The 21,063-nt window shown below is 39.4% G+C and overlaps 1 protein-coding gene across 1 annotated transcript in view; it reads right to left on the bottom strand.

The window, feature by feature from the left end:
* Positions 1 to 11,903, bottom strand: part of UNC13C (unc-13 homolog C) — a 644,738-nt gene extending 632,835 nt beyond the window's left edge. The window contains 1 exon segment of the mRNA XM_070377927.1: positions 11,830 to 11,903. The gene's annotated coding sequence lies outside the window, so the exon portion shown is untranslated.
* Between the last annotated feature and the right edge of the window lie 9,160 nt (positions 11,904 to 21,063).

Genomic DNA, 21,063 nt, shown 5'->3' with positions numbered 1-21,063 from the left:
AATCCCTGCTACCAGCCCAATAGGGAAATCTCTTCACTGCTCCTTTGTTGGCATTGATTTTGTGTTAAGCACTCAGGACCCTGTTAGGATGATCATTAATCCCCCACCAGAAGAGAGCAAGAAAACCTCTGTTTCTCATTACAGCACCTCAACAGTAAATATCCTGTACTATCTGACTGCTGGTTTAAAAGACATTTTCCAAGAATAAGTCAAAGAGAAATATATGAACACAGGTCACCAAATATCTGTTCAACAGTAAATTCTTGGTGATTTGAAAAACAGCTGGCTGGAAGATACTTCCTATGAGGTGGGAAGGAAGAAGGGCTGTTGCAGAGACAGAGCAAAACCTAACCACGTGCAGGGGCAGGTCATCTGAGCCAGAAGGCCCAGTGGAAAGTAGCTCTGACCTGTGTGCTGACCACACAACTCAATGAGCAGGACCCTTAAAGCACGGCAAAGTAACAAGCCAGGGTAGCTGGAGCTGGAAGGGAAAGCTAGTCACACCATTAGCCACAGGGAGCTGATGGGAGGGAACAGCATGTAGCTGGGACAAGGCAGGTGATGAGAAAATAAAAAGATCAGGTTTTAAAAAACCTCCCTTAGAAAGTCTTTATTGGATTTTATACCTGTCTTATATATCTTTCATTTTTGTTGTTTTTATTTTTTAGATTGGCGTATAGTTGCTTTACAATGTTGTGTTAGTTTCTGCTGCACAATGAAGTGAATCAGCTGCACATACACATATATCCCCTCCCTCCTGGACTTCCCTGCTCCCCATCTCACCCATCTAGGTCACCACAGAGCACTGAGCTGAGCTTCCTGTGCCAAAGAAGGGATACAGATGACCAGGAGGCACATGAAAAGATGCTCAACATCACTAATCATTCAGTGCAGTTCAGTTCAGTCGCTCAGTCATGTCCAACTCTTTGCGACCCCATGAATAGCAGCACGCCAGGCCTCCCTGTCCATCACCAACTCCCGGAGTTCACTCAAACTCATGTCCTTTGAGTCGGTGATGCCATCCAGCCATCTCATCCTCTGTCGTCCCCTTCTCCTTCTGCCCCCAATCCCTCCCAGCATCAGAGTCTTTTCCAATGAGTCAACTCTTTGCATGAGGTGGCCAAAGTATTGGAGTTTCATCTTTAGCATCATTCTTTCCAATGAACACCCAGGATTGATCTCCTTTAGAATGGACTGTTTGGATCTCTGCAGTCCAAGGGACTCTCAAGAGCCTTCTCCAACACCACAGTTCAAAAGCATCAATTCTTCGGCCCTCAGCTCTCTTCACAGTCCAACTCTCACATCCATACATGAACACTGGAAAAACCATTGCCTTGACTAGACAGACCTTTGTTGGCAAAGTAAGGTCTCTGCTTTTTAAGATGCTATCTAGGTTGGTCATAACTTTCCTTCCAAGGAGTAAGTGTCTTTTAATTTCATAGCTGCAATCACCATCTGCAGTGATTATGGAGCCCCCCAAAATAAAGTCTGACACTGTTTCCACTGTTTCCCCATCTATTTCCCACGAAGTGATGGGACCAGATGCCATGATCTTCATTTTCTGAATGTTGAACTTTAAGCCAACTTTTTCACTCTCCTCTTTCACTTTCATCAAGAGGCTTTTTAGTTCCTCTTCACTTTCTGCCATAATGGTGGTGTCATCTGCATATCTGATATTTCTCCCAGCAATCTTGATTCTAGCTTGTGCTTCTTCCAGCCCAGCGTTTCTCATGATGTACTCTGCATGTAAGTTAAATAAGCAGGGTGACAACATACAGCCTTGACGTACTCCTTTTCCTATTTGGAACCAGTCTGTTGTTCCATGTCCAGTTCTAACTGTTCCTTAGAGAAATGCAGATCAAAACGATAAAGAAGTAACACTTCACACCAGTCAGAATGGCCATCAAAAAATCTACAAACAATAAATGCTGGAGAGGGTGTGGGAAAAAGGGAAACTTTTTGCACTGTTGGTAGTAATGGATTAATAAATTGATATAGCCACTATGGAGAACAATATGGAGATGCCTTAAAAAGCTAAAAATAGAACCATCGTATGTATCTTTTTTATATGAGGGAGTAAAATAATTTTGTGTATATATATATGTATATGTAATTTATGGTCACATGACTATGACAATGAAAATTGCTGAAATACAATAATGCATGTGAAATGATGTCCCTGAGAACTATTTATTTTTGTGTCTTATGTTAAGATACAAAGGGAAGGGAAGTCACTCAGTCGTGTCTGACTCTTTGTGACCCATGGACTGTAGACCACCAGGCTCCTCCATCCATGGGATTCTCCAGGAAAGAGTACTGGAGTGGATTGCCATTTCCTTCTCCAGTTAAGATACAAACAAGAAACCAATACATAGAAAATGTTTTCAACAAAAATGAGCAAACTAGAAAGTGATCAAGAGGTTTATCTGAAGCTAATAAATCATTTTTAATAAACAGAAAAACCCAATTCTCCAAGAATGAATGCCAAATGATTCATATCCTCTTTATTCTAGCTAATAAGGTATTTTATGAGTTTTTTTTTTAATCAAACAATAGCCCATCTACAATTTTTTACTCACCTCCATTGCTGCTACTTTGGGTTAGAAGTCCACAATGACATCTAGTACCAATCATTCTATAAGCACTTTGGAATCTACAAAATACTTTTGTGTGTATCAACTCATAATCTTCTTGATGACCGTATAAGGATATTATCCACAGTGTATGGGTATGGATGGTGAGTCTCATAGATGCCAAAGTATTGCCTGGGTCTCAAGACTCCAAACTTGTTCCCTTCACTATAATGTACATTCTCCTTACTCCAGACATTTAATATTATGATAGCTTACTGGCCTCCTAAAGTAATATCTAATACTCCAAACCATCCCTTGAACTAATTTCCATCTTATTTTCCTTAAATATAGCTTTCCCTCTTATTCTCTGGGTACAGATTATTTCATACCCTCTACTCCAGGCTTCTTCATGGTGCCATAGATACACTAGTTTATTCCTCCATTGTCTCTCTCTTTTTATTGGAGTACAGTTGCTGTGTAATGTTGTGTTAGTTTCTGCAATACAGGAAAGTGAAATCAGCTTTATGTATACATGTATCCCTGTTTTTGGATTTCCTTCCCCTTTAGGTGACCACAGAGAATTGAGAAGAGTTCCCTGTGCTATATACTTGGTTCTCAGCTATCTATTTTATGCTGCTAAGTCACTTCAGTCGTTTCCGACTCTGTGCGACCCCAGAGACGGCAGCCCACCAGGCTCCTGCATCCCTGGGATTCTCCAGGCAAGAACACTGGAGTGGGTTGCCATTTCCTTCTCCAATGCATGAAAGTGAAAAGTGAAAGTGAAAGTGAAGTCACTCAGGTTGTCTACTTGAAAGTTATACAGTCATGTCCAACTCCTAGCGACCCCATGGACTGCAGTCTACCAGGCTCCTCCGTCCATGGGATTTTCCAGGCAAGAGTACTGCAGTGGGTTGCCATTGCCTTCTCCGATCTATTTTATACATAGTAACAATAGTGTATGTTTCTCAAGCTCAGTCTCTCAATTCATCCCACCTTCCCCCTTTCCCCTTTAGTATCCATATGTTTGTTCTCTACATCTGTGTCTCTAATTTTGCTTTGTAAGTAAGATCATCTGTCGGAGAAGGCAATGGCACCCCACTCCAGTACTCTTGCCTGGAAAATCCCATGGACAGAGAAGCTTGGTAGGCTGCAGTCTAAGGGGTCGCTGAAAGTCGGACATGACTGAGTGACTTCCTACTTTCACTTTCACTTTCATGCATTGGAGAAGGAAATGGCAACCCACTCCAGTGTTCTTGCCTGGAGAATCCCAGGGACGGGGGAGCCTGGTGGGCTATGGGGTCACACAGAGTCAGACACGACTGAAGCGACACAGCAGCAGAAGCAGCAGCAGCAGCAGACCATCTGTATTATTCTGGTCCTCTAGCTAATCTGGCTTCAGAAAGACAGATCAAGAACTAATTGTTTTCATAATAGTTTCTTTATCTTCTCTTTTTCATATATTCTGAATCATGATCTTTAGTCTTTCATTATTCTTCTAAACTATTTATCAAATACTCTTGTACATGTTTTTTCCATTTTCAAAATGCTTATTAAATGCCATATTCTGTCGACTCCTTTGTAGAGATTACTACATTAAAGTTTGTTTATAATATCTGCAGTGGGTAATGTTATTGATCCCCATTTTACAGATGAAGAAACTGAGAACCCAAGTAACTGACCCAAGGACACACAGCTGGGAAGTGACACAGGTAGAAATGCAACCCACACTGACTGGCTTCAGAGTCCTTTCTCATAAACACTAAGATCTACTTCCCGTGAGAACCAACCCTAAGGAAAAAAGCGGTCACCTATGTAATACATTTGAAGAATTCTTGCCTCAAGAAGCTATGTCACTTTTATTTTAGATTTGGTCTTTGTTGAAATGCAAATTCACCAAGGGGCTCTTACGTTTTAAGGCATGTAAGTCACTTTGTGTCTTGGTATAAAAGATTTATGAATACATTCCTCAAGAGCAGGAGGGAAAAACAGAGAAAACACAGAAAAGCATGAGATTGGGGAGAATTTCCCATCAAAAGGAGATAAGAGGTAGAAAAGGGCAGATATGAGCCACTAGGCAGCCTTGAATAAGCCTGACCCACTGACTGTCTTGGCCATGCCCTGGCCCTGTTCCCAGCTACAGACACTCCTCTGGAGAGTAAGTCTTTGCAACTTTTTTTTTTCCCCAGTCTTCGTAACTTCTGCCCACTGATGTGGACAGTAGGCAGAGCTCAGGTACACTGGCTACAGATGAGCAACTTAGAATGACAGACACTCCTCTGGAGAGTAAGTCTTTGCCACCTTTTTTTCCCCCAGTCTTCGTAACTTCTGCCCACTGACGTGGACAGTAGGCAGAGCACAGGTACACTGGCTACCGATGAGCAACTTAGAATGATGTCATTTCAGAGACATATTGCTTTAGTTTACCTGGATTTTATCCTCAGATTCCACCACCACCTCTATTTTCCCCAACTAAAGCAGACATAGAAATTCAATGAATATAACTGATCAAAGCCGAGCCTCTTTGGTTGAATTAAAGAAGCGGTGCTGGAGGCTCACTTTACCTGCTGCTTCCACACTAGCTACTGCCCATACAGACCCTCTACAGGTACCGGGGCTTGGAGAGTACAGTTCAATCAGCACTCATCCTCAAATTGTGCACAACATGAAATGAAAACCTAAAAGGGTCAAAACCCTTGCCTGAGTTCAAACAGCAGAGCTGGAGCAAAAATACAGGTCTCCTGCCCCAGCTTCACTGCTTTGCCTGCCTGTGCTGCACTACCTTCTTCTAAGGCAATCCATCCAAGGATTTGGCATCTTCCTACCATGGCAACATTCTCAGAAGCAGCAATCTAAATCCATCTTTAAGTGATTTGACTTTGACCTTGATTCTCTATGGTCAACATCAGTAATTTTCTGTAGCTAGAAAGTCTTTTGATATTAAGAGAGCTTTCTGTAAGAAAATCTTATAAGCACTTTCATCATGTATTGGAATTCTTACTATCACATAAGCTGTGTAAAGGAAGGTGACTGAGGAAAAACAGCATCCTGGAGCAAAAGTTGCCACTAATTCTAATGTTTCCCATGTCTCTGTCCTACTAGGCTTCTTGGAGACACACTACCAGCCTAGTGACCTGTGATAAGGCAGGGGCCCAAGTCCCTGTAAGAGCAAATTACATGCCCCTGCCTGAGCTTCCCAAGCACTTTTTTGCTGTTTTCATCCTAATAGAAAATGATTACTCTGTCTTCAATATTTTAAAATGATTAATCCTTAAATCCTCATAAGGTAAAATATTATTCTTATTCTAAAAACGGGCTTCCCTGGTGGTTCAGTCAGTAAAGAATCTGCCTGCATTGCAGAAGACCTGGGTTTAATCCCTACGTTAGGAAGATCCCCCTGGAGGAGGACATGGCAACCCACTCCAGTGTTCTTGCCTAGAGAATCCCCATGGACAGAGGAGCCTGGCGGGCTACAGTCCATGGGGTAGCAAAGAGTCGGACACAACTGAGCAACTAAGCACACACATTCTAAAAGCAAGAAAACTGAGACTCAGAGACCCTAAGTAAGTAACTTATGACTTACTCAAGTGATGGGAGTAGAATTTAAATATAAGTGTGGCTCCCAAACCATACACAGCACACAGTTCAAATAAGATGACCACGGTTCTATCAGGGAGCACTTCCATCTTTGGTGAATACAAGGCATATTCCATTTGGTGCCCAGGTGAGCTCCAACATATACTATTTGTTACATTAGGGGAGGGGCATGGGTTGGAGGCTTAAGCCAGACCAAGTGGTCTACTGTGAATCCTGGCTCTCTGTATACAGTGAGCAAACTGCTTAACTTCTCTGTTCCTAAGTTTCCTCGTCTGACAAATGAGATAATAACAGTACCAACTCCTTCATATTGCTGTAAGGATTAAATGAGAGATCATGAGAGGAGTGCCTGGAACCACAGAAGTACTCAAAAATGTTAGATATTATTTATGTTTTTAATACATAACAATAAGCTTGTGATCTGATCAGATCTTTCTTCTATCCCCATGCCCTTCCTGACTATAAGACAGAAAAGAGAGTCCTAATGTAACACGGCTCCTCTTTTGAACCCATTTAGACTAGAGCAATGGAGAAGGCAATGGCACCCCACTCCAGTACTCTTGCCTGGAGAATCCATGGACAGAGGAGCCTGGTAGGCTGAAGTCCATGGAGTCACTAAGAGTCGGACACGACTGAGTGACTTCACTTTCACTTTTCACTTTCATGCATTGGAGAAGGAAATGGCAATCCACTCCAGTGTTCTTGCCTGGAGAATCCGAGGGGTGGGGAAGCCTGGTGGGCTGCCGTCTATGGGGTCGCACAGAGTTGGACACGACTGAAGCGACTTAGCAGCAGCAGCAGCAGACTAGAGCAAACTGCCCAATGTTTTTCAGGAGAGAGTAAGAATCATACCAACTCTGAGGCCTTGTGAGGAAGATAAAAATGTGTCGTGTTATATATAGTTTAAAATTATTTCTTTTAAAATGTTACATACTCTAAAGGAGTGGATAAAAACTCATAATAATGATTTTATAGTATTTTATTGATTTTAAGACAAACATATTTTAACATTTCTGAAACTGGGATTGGGACCACAGAGATTTCACATTCCTTGCATATAAACCAGGAATTATACTATCTATGTCCTAGGGGTGTTTGCAAGATATGTGCGATGATGTGATAATGAGAGTGAACACATCTGTCACGTTTCTTGGTGGGGCATAGTGTCTGGTTTCATTAATATCCACTTTCTTCCTTATCATTCCCTCCCTTACTCCAACAAAATGTTCTTTAAGCCAAAACTCATGAAGCCAGCCAGAGTAACTTAAATTCCCTACTTGGCAAGTTGGATTCTAGGTCCAGGTCAAGCAGTACCACTCTGCAGAAGTCTCTCTGATGACCCAGGTAGGAATTAATGTGCCCCTTCATCTGTGTCATGGGCTCACATGAACACCACTGATACACTACACTACACTGTGTTACATGTATTATTGCAATAGCATGAGGTAATATAACCTCTCATTTTTGCATCTATCTTCCCTAATGGAATGTATGAGGGTACCCAACATTTAATAGTTGTTTAATTTTTATTGGGAAAAAAGCAATAAAAAATGTACCAATATTTGATGAACTATTACTAATCTGTTCAACCATAAACAGAATTTGACCTAAATGTTAGTACGGTGGCAGGGAAATGGATTTATCCTGTTCTTAATACAAATTTAATACCCTCCTGGCTGAAGTAATTATTACACATTCTATAAAAGCAAGGTTCAAATTTATTATATATTATTGTATTTCTACAAGAGTTGCTTTAATATTTCAACCACAAATATGCCTCATGCTAAAATTACATTGAATATATCTATAACAAGAAATTATGAGTATTGCTGGCAAATTGGTATATTGATTAGATGTCCACATGTCTAATTAATGAAATCTAAAGAGCTCTTAACCCTGAGTGTCTCAATTAAATATCTGTTCACAAAGTATTCTTTATAGATGATTATGCACTTGCTAGCTTATTTTGCTCATTTTATTGCTTTTGATCTATAATGGCAAGAGCATATCCTTCAAAGCAACACAAAGTGTTAGTAATCAGTGATGATTTCATACTGATTTCTAACTGGTCAATGTATGCGTGCATGCTAAGTTGCCGTGTGTCCGACTCTTTGCGACCCTATGGACTGTAGCCCACTAGGTTCTTCTGTCCATGGGATTTTCCAGGCAAGAAAGCTGGCCAATAGGGGTAAGGGAATGTGTTCTATAACATTAAATATCAGGAAATGCAAATTAAAAACCAAAAATGAGATACCATTTCATTTCATACAGATGAGAATGGATAAAATTTTAAAAGACTGGTTACATGCCAAATTCAAGAGAAGATGAAAAGTAACTAGAATTTGTATGCATTAAAGAAGATAATGTTAAAGAATATAATCACTTTAAGAACTATCTGGTAGTTTCTGGTAGACTTAAACCGACACTTATACTAAGGTCTAGCAATTACATTCCTAAGTATTTATGCAGGAGAAATTAAGACATATTTTTTCAAACTAACTTGTATAAGAATTTCTGTGCAGCCTTATTAATAATGGCAAAAAGGTGGGAAAATGTCCATCAGGAGGAGAAAGTATATACAAATTATAGTATATTGAAACAATGGAGCACTAAACAACAATAAAAAATGAACCACTATTACATACAAATCTTAAAACATGATGGGCAAGGAAGGCAGACACAAAACAGTAAATGCTCTCTGATTCCATTCATATAAAGTTCAAAGCAAGACTAATCTATGATAACATAAATCTGAAAAGTTGTTGCCTGTGAAGCATGGGAATTGACTTGAAAGTGACATAATAAAACCTTTGGGGTGATGGAAATGTTCTGTATCTTACTTGGGATAGTACGTATGTTCATTTTTTTGTATGTGTGTGTGTGTTTTGTTGCTCATTCATGTCTGACTCTTTGCAGCCCCATAGACTGTAGCCTGCCAGGCTCCTCTGCCCATGGAATTTTCCGGGCAAGAATACTGGAGCAGGTTGCCATTTCCTATTCCAGGGGATCTTCCCACTCAAGGATTGAACATGTGTCTCCTGCATCTCCTGCATCGCAGGCAGATTCTATACCACTGTACTACTAGCGCCACCTGGGAAGTCCAAATTATAAACCTGAAATCTGTGTATTTTACTGCTTACAAATCTCATTCTAGGAAAAAATATAGCAGGTACTTTGATGATGGAAATTACACTTGAGAGTCAATTTCCTGGAATGGTGAAAACCTGTTTAGTTGATTTCAGTATGAAAATTAGCATTTTTTTAGTTTCCCCAGTTAGAGCGTGCAATGCTGAAAAAGGCAGTTGGGTTGTATACTCAAAGACATAAATGTATAAACAGAAAGACATCCTGTTTAGGGAAGAAAAGGTTCTTTGACATCCAGTCTCATCACAAAGGCCAGACCTCGAATCTCGTATCTGCTTGGAAATCTAGCAGACACAGATGCCTCCTTGACTGAAGGCAGACTGAAGTTATCCACAGGTTTAATGTCACCCAATTGGAACAACTACAATAAGTATTCAGAGAGAGATTAATTTCAGCATTGTATGTTCACTGCACATCTTGTGGATATGAGAATGTCTTCTTTCCAAAGGTCATATCTCCTCCTGTGCTCCTGATTGCATCATCTCTCACCACCTCTAGAATCATGCTCCAGCAATTATCTCTTCCCTGGCTTCTATCTTAATTCTCTTTCTCTCTACTGGGTTTATTCAACCTAAGCAATAAGCATGTTTATATCCTACCCAATTGTAAATAAAAAACATACAAAAGAGACTTCAGCTTTCCTTCAGTGTTGTTACCCCCTCAGGCTACTGCACCTTTCACCTAACTCAGAGGAGTTCTGATCTTTACTTCCTCATGAGTCAGTCACTTCAGTCACTTCAGTTGAAGTCAGTTACTTCAACCTCTTGCTGTCCCAATTTCAGCCTCAGAACTCTACTAAAATTTCTCTTTAATTGGGCACATTTGTACCAAATGTTAATATTCCCTAACCTATCTGCTGCATCTGAAACCAATAACCACTCAGCCTTTCTTTCGTCATTCTCTACACCTCCGTGACAACACAGCCTCTCTCTGGACGTGGTATTTTGGCCAGAGTGGTTACATGATGGAAACTGGGCCAATTAGTTTTTATATCTTGGGAACTGGGAGTTGGAACATGGAGATTTTGTCAGATCCTTTCAGGCATTTCAACAAGAAAGTGACAATGTTGTGACCTGAGCAATCAACTTTTGATCTTTGGGAAAACTGAGCAGTGAAAACATACTTTCAGAAAAAGAAAAGCATGAACACAGGGTGTCAAAAGCAGAAATAAGAGACCACAGGGCCACAGAAGAAGCAGATCCTGTTTCTGATTATTCTCTAGGCCTGGGTCTAGGGCCAGTGAATTTTGTCTAAGGGATGATGAGACACCAGCAGAGGTAAGTGTCAGTGTCCTTCCTTACCAAGAGGCCCTAACAAGGTCTTTTGCTGGCCTCTCATCCTCTTTTCAGATTTCTTTTATTCTTTTTTCTCTAACTTTCTCTAACCAAATCAGTATGTCTGCACCTAGCTTCTCATCTTTGCATTAATTCCTATTTGCTAATTCCATTCAGTTTGGTCTGAATAACTATTAACATCTCCCATTCAGTATTTGAATTCAATAGTCAATATATTCAAATTTGTATTCATTCATGAAATACAAAGTTCTTTAAATTTCTCATACAATACTAATTAGCAAAACCAGCATTCTCTTAGGTATGCGGACTAGAACTCTAGGTTCAGCTTTAATCCCTTGATTTACTTGCTCCAAACTTCTACCTGGTTCTAAATTTTATGGTCCTAAACTTGACTATTTCTCTCATTTGCCAGGCCGCCTTTCATTCCAGGACTTAACTGCCTTGGTTCAGGCCTTCATGCATGTTCACTTGAGGTCATTACCTTTTTTAGAAAACAAAAATCCACAAAAAATTAAATATTTCCATGGAGGTAGTAAAATTTCTCGTCACTGTACTCTACACATTAAAGGACATATATAAACACATGTTTGCATAATCCTCCCCACAGACTTTTGCACTTAACTACTGATAAGACTTCTCAGCTGTTCTTCTCACCTCGCTGATTATACATAACTCTAGATGTGTCCTTACTCTGTAGTAAAACAGAATTTAAAATTTTAATGAATGCTGTCCAATGTGCCAACAGACCAAAACTTCGATGCTTACATAATTAATATCCTCCCTCCCTTCCCCTTTGAGAGTGTTAGGTCCAATGCAATTCTCCTCATTCAGTGGAACTTGATTTGATTTTAACTCTTGGGTGAAAGTCAATTATTTACACTTTAGAGCATGGAAGCAAAATGGGTGTGGCACTTAAAAGTAAAGTTAAAATTAGTGTCTCATAAATACAGCTGAAATTTCATCCTTTTCCTATATCACAGGGTACTTTTAAAGCAAATCTATAAAGAAATTATTTTAAACTACCTAAGAGCAAGACATATTTCAACTTTTTTGGCAAAAATAGAGCACATTCCATATAATGATTGGCAATATATGGTCCCAATAAAGGATTTAACATAAGTTCAGTACTTTAAAAGTTTCTTATATTTTGTATTATGGAATACTAAATTATACACGGAAAGTCTCTTTAGTTTAAAACATGCTTAGCATCAGCCAGCTCTTACCTCAAAGAGCATCTGGGAATAAATCCTCACCCAAGAAGCAGTTGGTAACTTGAACTATGGCAAGCCTAGGTGCTGGTGTAATTGAAATAAGAAAATAGGAAGAAATTACAAAGGAAATACAAATTTTTTTTTTTGTATCTCAAATAACCACAGACATAACAATATACAATGCCTCTCCAAATTCAAGTTTTCAAAAGCCCCTGCTCACAAATGATGGTAAGCTTTCCTGCCTCCCATAAAATTACACTAAGATTCAGTCTCTGGTTGTATCCTGTGTTTACCTGGCCCACTAACTCAGTCTGGACCCTTCACTTAGGACTTGTTAACAGCCAGAAAGAAAATTAGAGAGACAATCTTTGACACTCAGGAACCACAATCTGCTAATTTTTAATACATTTAAAAATATTATCTAAAATAATTTAAATAAAATTAGTAGTGTGAAAGCCTTCTGAGTAAACTTCTGTGTCATAGAAGAAAGAAGGACATAGAAGGGGTTTCCCAGAGTGCTTACTGTTCCTTGATATTAAAATCAAAGTAACTGAGACCATAACATTTGCATTCCAACCTCCCATCCAAGTCCTCTCTCAGCATTAAAGGAAAGATTCTGTATGGCATAGCTGTGGTGTGCCACACAAACATCTGCTCCAAGACAAAGTCATTCATTCATGCAGTTGACAAAGGCACATAGCTGAGTCACTCTCTGAGAATGGCGGAGGCCAAGGGGTTATTCTCCCTTCTCTGGGTCAGCCCACATGCAATGACTCATTGATGGGGGTTCCCAAATGCCTAGCCCTCTTGCTTTAACACAGGGGCCATCCTAGTATCAGAGGCCTAGGATTGGCTGAGGTCTCTGTTGCAAATACATTATGGCTCAGCTTCTTCCAAAAGAAGCTCTGCACATATATCTCTGTTTCATAAAGTGTTTCCCAGGAAACCTGACTTAAGAAAGTTGTTATCAAGGGAGCACTGAGGAAGTGACTCTAAAATGAGATCTTTTATCTAAATCCTCTCTGTTGGACTGGCAACGAGGACCCAATCACTGATGCCATGTCAAAAACTGATGGCCTGTGGTATACTGTAACAGAACAATTGTTAACACATTCACTTTTAGTGGGGGACCAATGTGTGAATACCACTGGAAGGAAAGAACTTGCATGTACTACATTGAGGTATTAGAGGTTGGGAGAGAAAGTGATTAGAGCCATGGAATGGAATAGCTACTGAAGCCTCTTAATACAATGGAGAAAAGACATTGAAAGGCTTAAAGTGATGCTACCAATTTAAAACTAGAGGTAACAACAGCAGACATCTATGTCATTAGATAAAGAAATTCTCACCTCTTGCAGCAGATGCAGAAAAAGTTGAGCATCAGACCCAGGAATTGATCATAAGTGTGGCAGAGCTCCAGAGAAGGTTTAACTCTCAATTTAGACAGGTTGCCTGTGCCAAGATTGGGGCCTTAATTGAGAAAAAAAATGGGACTGTGAGTCATGTGAAAAAAAGTGGGACTGGGGACATCTGGGTTAATTCACTGGAAACTCTTTAATCCTCAGATTTCCCTGAATCCTCTGACAAAAAGTGGCTCTCCCCTGTCAGAAGCTAGTGCTCCACTCTTGCTTGAAAACGTGCAAGAAAATGTGTGCACCCTCTGACAAGACCTACCAAAAGCATTCCCATGGACCCCCAGACCAATAACTAGGAAAAAGAAACAACATAAGCCAGCTAAACAAAAGAGCCTGTAAAGGGAGGAAAAAGACTATGTGTTGAAGGAACGGAAGAACCTCAGCAACATACATGCACCAATAGGAGCGTATAGGAACTGACAGAGTACGTATGAACTGGATTCTGTGAGTACTAGATCAATGTGGATGTATATAAAGTTAGATAGGGAAGACTGGATTGCTACTGAAGCAGCCTTCCTTAGTGCATGGACAGGTTATCTAATGTGTGGGTATCTCAACATGTGGGTATTCCATGAAAATGGACGGTTGGTACACCATCCCACTCAATATAGCACTGAAAGACATCAGAGAGGGAAAAATCTTTCCAATGGGTAGAATTTAATTTTTTTTACCTTTTTTAAAAGTCTTTACTTTATTATTATTTTTTTTTAACCACAGACTGTCATTGTCACTTTTATTTTGAAAAATTTTTCCTTGTCATTTTCTTACTAAAGAACACATGTTCCTGAGTAAGTCACTTCATTTTTCTTTTTTTTTATTATAAATTTATTTATTTTAATTGGAGGCTAATTACTTTACAATATTGTATTGGTTTTGCCATACATCAACATGAATCTGCCACGGCTATACACGTGTTCCCCATCCTGCAGCCCCCTCCCACCTCCCTCCCTGTACCATCCCTCTGGGTCATCCCAGTGCACCAGCCCCAAGCATCCTGTATCATGCATCGAACCTGGACTGGTGATTTGTTTCTTATATGATATTATATACGTTTCAATGCCATTCTCCCATATCATCCTTCCCTCGCCCTCTCCCACAGAGTCCAAAAGACTGTTCTATACATCTGTCTCTCTTTTGTTATCTCGCATACAGGGTTATCGTTACCATCTTTCTAAATTCTGTATATATGCATTAGTATACTGTATTGGTGTTTTTCTTTCTGGCTTACTTCACTCTGTATAATAGGCTCCAGTTTCATCCACCTCATTAGAACTGATTCAAATGTATTCTTTTTAATGGCTGAGTAATATTCCATTGTGTATATGTACCATTGCTTTCTTATCCATTCATCTGCTGATGGACATCTAGGTTGCTTCCATGTCCTGGCTATTATAAACAGTGCTGCGATGAACATTGGGGTACACGTGTCTCTTTCAATTCTGGTTTCCTTGGTGTGTATGCCCAGCAGTGGGATTCCTGGGTCATAAGGCAGTTCTATTTCCAGTTTTTTAAGGACTCTCCACACTGTTCTCCATAGTGGCTGTACTAGTTTGCATTCCCACCAAGAGTGTAAGAGGGTTCCCTTTTCTCCACACCCTCTCCAGCATTTATTGCTTGTAGACTTTTGGATAGCAGCCATTCTCACTGGCGTGAAATGGTACCTCATTGTGGTTTTGATTTGCATTTCTCTGATAATGAGTGGTGTTGAGCATCTTTTCATGTGTTTATTATCCATTTGTATGTCTTCTTTGGAGAAATGTCTGTTTAGTTCTTTGGCCCATTTTTTGATTGGGTTGTTTATTTTTCTGGAATTGAGCTTCAAGAGTTGCTTGTATATTTTTGAGATTAGTTGTTTGTCAGTTGCTTCATTTGCTATTATTTTCTCTCATTCTGAAGGCTGTCTTTTCACCTTGCTTATAGTTTCCTTTGTTGTGCAGAAGCTTTTCATTTTAATTAGGTCCCTTTTGTTTATTTTTGCTTTTATTTCCAATATTCTGGGAGGTGGGTCATAGAGGATCCTGCTGTGATTTATTTCGGAGAGTGTTTTGCCTATGCTGTCCTCTAGGAGTTTTATTATTTCTGGTCTTATGTTTAGATCTTTAATCCATTTTGAGTTTATTTTTGTGTATGGTGTTAGAAAGTGTTCTACTTTTATTCTTTTACAAGTGGTTGACCAGTTTTCCCAGCACCACTTGTTAAAGAGATTGTCTTTTCTCCATTGTATATTCTTGCCTCCTTTGTCAAAGATAAGATGTCCATAGGTGTGTGGGTTTATCTCTGGGCTTTCTATTTTGTTCCATTGATCTATATTTCTGTCTTTGTGCCAGTACCATACTGTCTTGATGACTGTGGCTTTGTAGTAGAGCCTGAAGTCAGGCAGGTTGATTCCTCCAGTTCCATCTTCTTTCTCAAGATTGCTTTGGCTATTCGAGGTTTTTTGTATTTCCATACAAATTGTGAAATTATTTGTTCTAGCTTTGTGAAAAATACTGTTGGTAGCTTGATAGGGATTGCACTGAATCTATAGATTGCTTTGGGTAGTATACTCATTTTCACTATATTGATTCTTCCAATCCATGAACATGGTATATTTCTCCATCTATTAGTGTCCTCTTTGATTTCTTTCACCAGTGTTTTATAGTTTTCTATATATAGGTCTTTAGTTTCTTTAGGTAGATATATTCCTAAGTATTTTATTCTTTTCATTGAAATGGTGAATGGAATTGATTCCTTAATTTCTCTTTCTATTTTTTCATTATTAGTGTATAGGAATGCAAGGGATTTCTGTGTGTTGATTTTATATCCTGCAACTTGGAGAGATCACAGCAGACAACACAGAAATACAAAAGATCATAAGAGACTACTATCAGCAGTTATATGCCAATAAAATGGACACCTTGGAAGAAATGGACAAATTCTTAGAAAAGTACAACTTTCCAAAACTGAACCAGGAAGAAATAGAAAATCTTAACTGACCCATCACAAGCACAGAAATTGAAACTGTAATCAGAAATCTTCCAGCAAACAAAAGCCCAGGTCCAAATGGCCTCACCGCTGAATTCTACCAAAAAATAAAGAGAAGAGCTAACACCTATCCTACTCAAACTCTTCCAGAAAATTGCAGAGGAAGGTAAACTTCCAAACTCATTCTATGAGGCCACCATCACCCTAATACCAAAACCTGACAAAGATGCCATCAAAAAAGAAAACTACAGGCCAATATCACTGATGAACATAGATGCAAAAATCCTTAACAAAATTCTAGCAATCAGAATCCAACAACACATTAAAAAGATCATACACCATGACCAAGTGGGCTTTATCCCAGGGATGCAAGGATTCTTCAATATCCACAAATCAATCAATGTAATACACCACATTAACAAATTGAAAAATAAAAGCCATATGATTATCTCAATAGATGCAGAGAAAGCCTTTGACAAAATTCAACATCCATTTATGATAAAAACCCTCCAGAAAGCAGGAATAGAAGGAACATACCTCAACATAACAAAAGCTATATGTGACAAACCCACAGCAAACATTATCCTCAATGGTGAAAAATTGAAAGCATTTCCCCTAAAGTCGGGAACAAGACAAGGGTGCCCACTTTCACCACTACTATCCAATGGGTAGAATTTGGGGTAAGTTACCTGATCATTCACTTTGCATGCAAAGAGAAGTGGCCCATGGTAAAAATATACATGGACTCATGAACAGTGGTGAACCACTTGCCTAACTTCTCAGGAGCCTGCAAGAAGAAAAATTGGAACATCACAGTCAAAGAGACTATAGAGGAGAAATGTGGATGGTTTGAAAGAAAGAGTTCAAAATGTGAAATATAGTGTGTTGCATGTTAAGGTCCACCAGATAGTATGCACCATGGAAGTAGCAATGAATAACCAAGCAAACAATGATGATCAGCTGTGGCTGAAATAGAGATTATGTATGAATTCAAAAGCCTGGGCTCCTATTAATCAAGGCTGAGCAGGATACTGCTGCTGCTGAATGCCCAACACACCAGCAACAGAGATCAATGCTGAGCACCTAATAACAACAACATCTTTCAAGAAGATCGACCAGCCACTTGGTAGCAATTGATTACACTGAACCTCTACTCTGGGAAGGGCACTGCTTCAGTTTAACTGGAATCAACACAACTCCAGATATAAGTGTGCCTTTTCCACACACATAATTTCATCTTTGATCAAGGGTATTACCTTACAGTAGTGTTTGTGCAGCAGCAGGGTCCTCACCAAGGACTCTGTTGTTCCATGACACACCACATCCAAACCCAGAAACTTCCAGATTAATAATTTCAATAATAAAAGCCTTTGAAAACACATTTGAAATGCAAACTTAGAAATGACACCCTGATGGGATGGGATACCATACTGCAGAATGTAGTATACATTCTAAATCCATGACCATCACATGGTATTGTCCCCAGTAGATAGAACACAGCAGTCTAGAAACCAAGGAGCGTCCCTGCTTATTACCTCTCTCAATGTCTCAGATGGAACATCTGTACTTTGCATCCCCACAACTTAGCTTCTCCTGCTTATAGAGTATCTGACTCCCAGGGGGCCCTGCTACTACTGGGACACAGTGAAGAACTAAGAAGCTTTAAGATATGGTTTCCATTCCATCTCTTAAACCTATGGCAGGAAGAATTGACTCTGATCATTAGGAGAACGTAGGGCTGAAATTACACTATGTGGACAAGGAGGAACAGATCTGGCACCCATAAGCGACTGAGGAAAATCTTCACAATTACCTGCCAGATTTGATGGTGAATGGATAAGAATGGCAAAATGACTGAGATCTCAGGTCACTCAGGGATGTAATCTGGGTCACCACAGGAGGTATGACAGCTAGACCAGGAGAAGTGCTAGCCATCAGGTAGGAGACATATAAAATGCTATATATAGGAGGAAGGTAATATGTTGTGGTCTTGAGAGCAATTGCAATTACAAGGGCTCCAGCTCATTCCAATAACTTTCTTGTAAGTTTCCACAGGAAAAGAGATCAGCAAGCTATCCCAGATGGTGAACTTGAGAAATGAAGCAAGAGTGTTTGCGCGACACACAGGGCAGACTATAATGGATGTCAGAGTGTGATGACTTCAGGATCAAGGAACAAATCCAGAGTCAAGCCCTGGAATGGCCCTTAGTTCCTGGACTGACACAGACATCAGTTCACAGATTTCCACATTGTCCCAGAATGTGCCCTGGTTGTGATCTTCAGGTTAAGTGACTCCAGGTCTACAAAATATGTTTATTGTCACAATATAATATCATATGTAGCACAGACAGGTAACAGGTAGCAAATATCAATAATAGTATTGCAGTTGCCATTTTATATTTGCTTACTCTGTTCTAGGAGCTATGTTGAGTATTTTAAAAAGTACCATGCTAAATCATTGAAACAATTCTCTAAAAATATATTAACTATTCCTGCTATAGAGAGGAGAAAACCATGGCCTGGCACAATTCAGCATCCTGCCTAACACAAGTCTAAAAAGTGGTAGTGCCTACATTTGAGTACAAAATAGGAAACGCCAAAGCTTTCACGTTGCAACACGTTGTTATATAGATAACTGGAAACTATAAAAAGTACATACTTTTGTTACGGAAAACATAATTTGAATTTAAACTGCCTGATTTGAATCAGTTCTAATGAGGTAGATGAAACTGAAGCTGATTATACAGAGTAAAGTAAGCCAGAAAGAAAAACACCAATACAGTATACTAATGCATATATACAGAATTTAGAAAGATGGTAACGATAACCCTGTATGTGAGACAGTAAAAAAGAGACAAAGATGTATAGAACAGTCTTTTGGACTCTGTGGGGGGAGGGGGATGATTTGGGAGAATGGCATTGAAACATGTATAATATCATATAAGAAACGAATCACCAGTCCAGGTTCGATGCAGGATACAGGATGCTTGGGGCTGGGATGCACTGGGATGACCCAGAGGGATGGTATAGCGAGGGAGGTGGGAGGGGGGTTCAGGATTGGGAACACGTGTACACCCATGGTGGATTCATGTTGATGTATGGCAAAACCAATACAATATTGTAAAGTAATTAGCCTCTAATTAAAATAAATAAATTTTAAAAAATAAACTGCCTGATTGTCTATTTAAATATACTACTGAATACACTAAATATAAATGTAATAAATATTCTACTGAAAAGGCCTTGTACTGATATATTGTACAGAATTTAAGGAATTAATTATTGATGGATCTTTATTAGAAACTGCATCTCCAAGGCAAATTCTTCAAGTCCCAGCTGTGTCCAAATATGGAACACTATTCTAAATCAAATATTTCCTAGCAGCTGATGAAGTTCTCAGTCAGTTGGTCTGAGCCTTGGAACTGAGGGGCACAGAAAAGCCTAGCCTGACATATACAAAGCTTGTGAAGTGTATGTATTCAGTTACCAGCTACTTGGCCTCATCTTTGTTTACCTTTTCTGCTGCATTTTCTCAAGGCCTCCTGCAAGTATTCAATTACTCAGGTCTTACCTGACCTACCACAATTTTCAGGAAAGAATCTAATGACTACAGATGTTAAAAACTGATGCTATGTAAATTATTTATTTTTCTTAGATATTTGGAAGAATTTTAGACTAACAAAGCATCAGCATCCTGGAGTAGAAGGATAAAGGTTATATTGTTTTCGTTTCTCAAACATAAAACATCATGGCCCTGAAATAACACATCTAATATTTTTTCCTTTAAAATATTTGTGTATTGGTCATGTTCAACTTGAATCATTTACACAATAAAAAGAAAACTATGAAGAAAACATAATTTTTGGAAGAGGGTATGAAATAAGAAAGATATGTGCATATATCACTATTGAAAGATTTTAAAAATAAAAGATTTAAAATTTTATTATATAACACTTAGGTAGGCCTCCAATAAATCCTTTATAAACAAATATTGAATATCTCACTGAAGCTAGAGTTCTGTCACCACTTTTTTGGCCAGCAGAAGGCTTGGCGGTCCCTGTCCTTTTGCTCTATATTTAATCTTCCTAACCTTTTGTTTGGAGAAGGCAATGGCACCCCACTCCAGTACTCTTGCCTGGAAAATCCCATGAGCAGAGCCTGGTAGGCTGCAGTCCATGGGGTCACTAAGAGTTGGATACGACTGAGTGACTTCACTTTCACTTTTCACTTTCATGCATTGGAAAAGGAAATGGCAACCCACTCCAGTGTTCTTGCCTGGAGAATCCCAGGGACAGGGGAGCCTGGTGGCCTGCCGTCTCTGGGGTCACACAGAGTCGGACACAACTGAAGTGACTTAGCAGTAATCTTTTGTTGGGTTCTCCTGAAAGCTCTATCATTCGTTATTTATTCTTGGTCTCTCTTTCACAGATGATTCTGTGGATTCATGAAATAATTATCTGCTTATTTAGGATAATTTTAAACATGCCAAACATGTAAGGAAATGAGAAACAAAATAGGTATGCTTTAATAGACAGATGGAAAAACATTTTTTTCCTTAAGAAAAGAATGGAGGAAAGGCAGAAGGGGAATTGAGTGAAGGTGAGGAGGTGGAAAGACTTCATATTTGTTATGATTTGTTTGCCCTTTGGACAAGCTGGTCTGTTCTTCCTTTATGTGTCCTTCCCCAATTAAATAATCCCTACCTTAAAACCCTGCTTAGGGACAGCAGTCAGAATCACAGAAAGAAACGTGAATGTGGTCTTAGACTCGTCAGCCCAATGTTTCCCCTGATTTCCATATTGTAATAATTCTGGAGATCTCCACCAAATCAGAGGTGCTGGGCCATTGCCGTGTTACATCTTCTTAC

This window comes from Bos mutus, chromosome 10 (assembly GCF_027580195.1).
Source record: "Bos mutus isolate GX-2022 chromosome 10, NWIPB_WYAK_1.1, whole genome shotgun sequence".
Lineage (NCBI taxonomy): Eukaryota > Metazoa > Chordata > Mammalia > Artiodactyla > Bovidae > Bos > Bos mutus.
The sequence above is the reverse complement of the archived record's forward strand: the minus strand, read 5'-3'. Positions and strand labels throughout refer to the sequence as shown.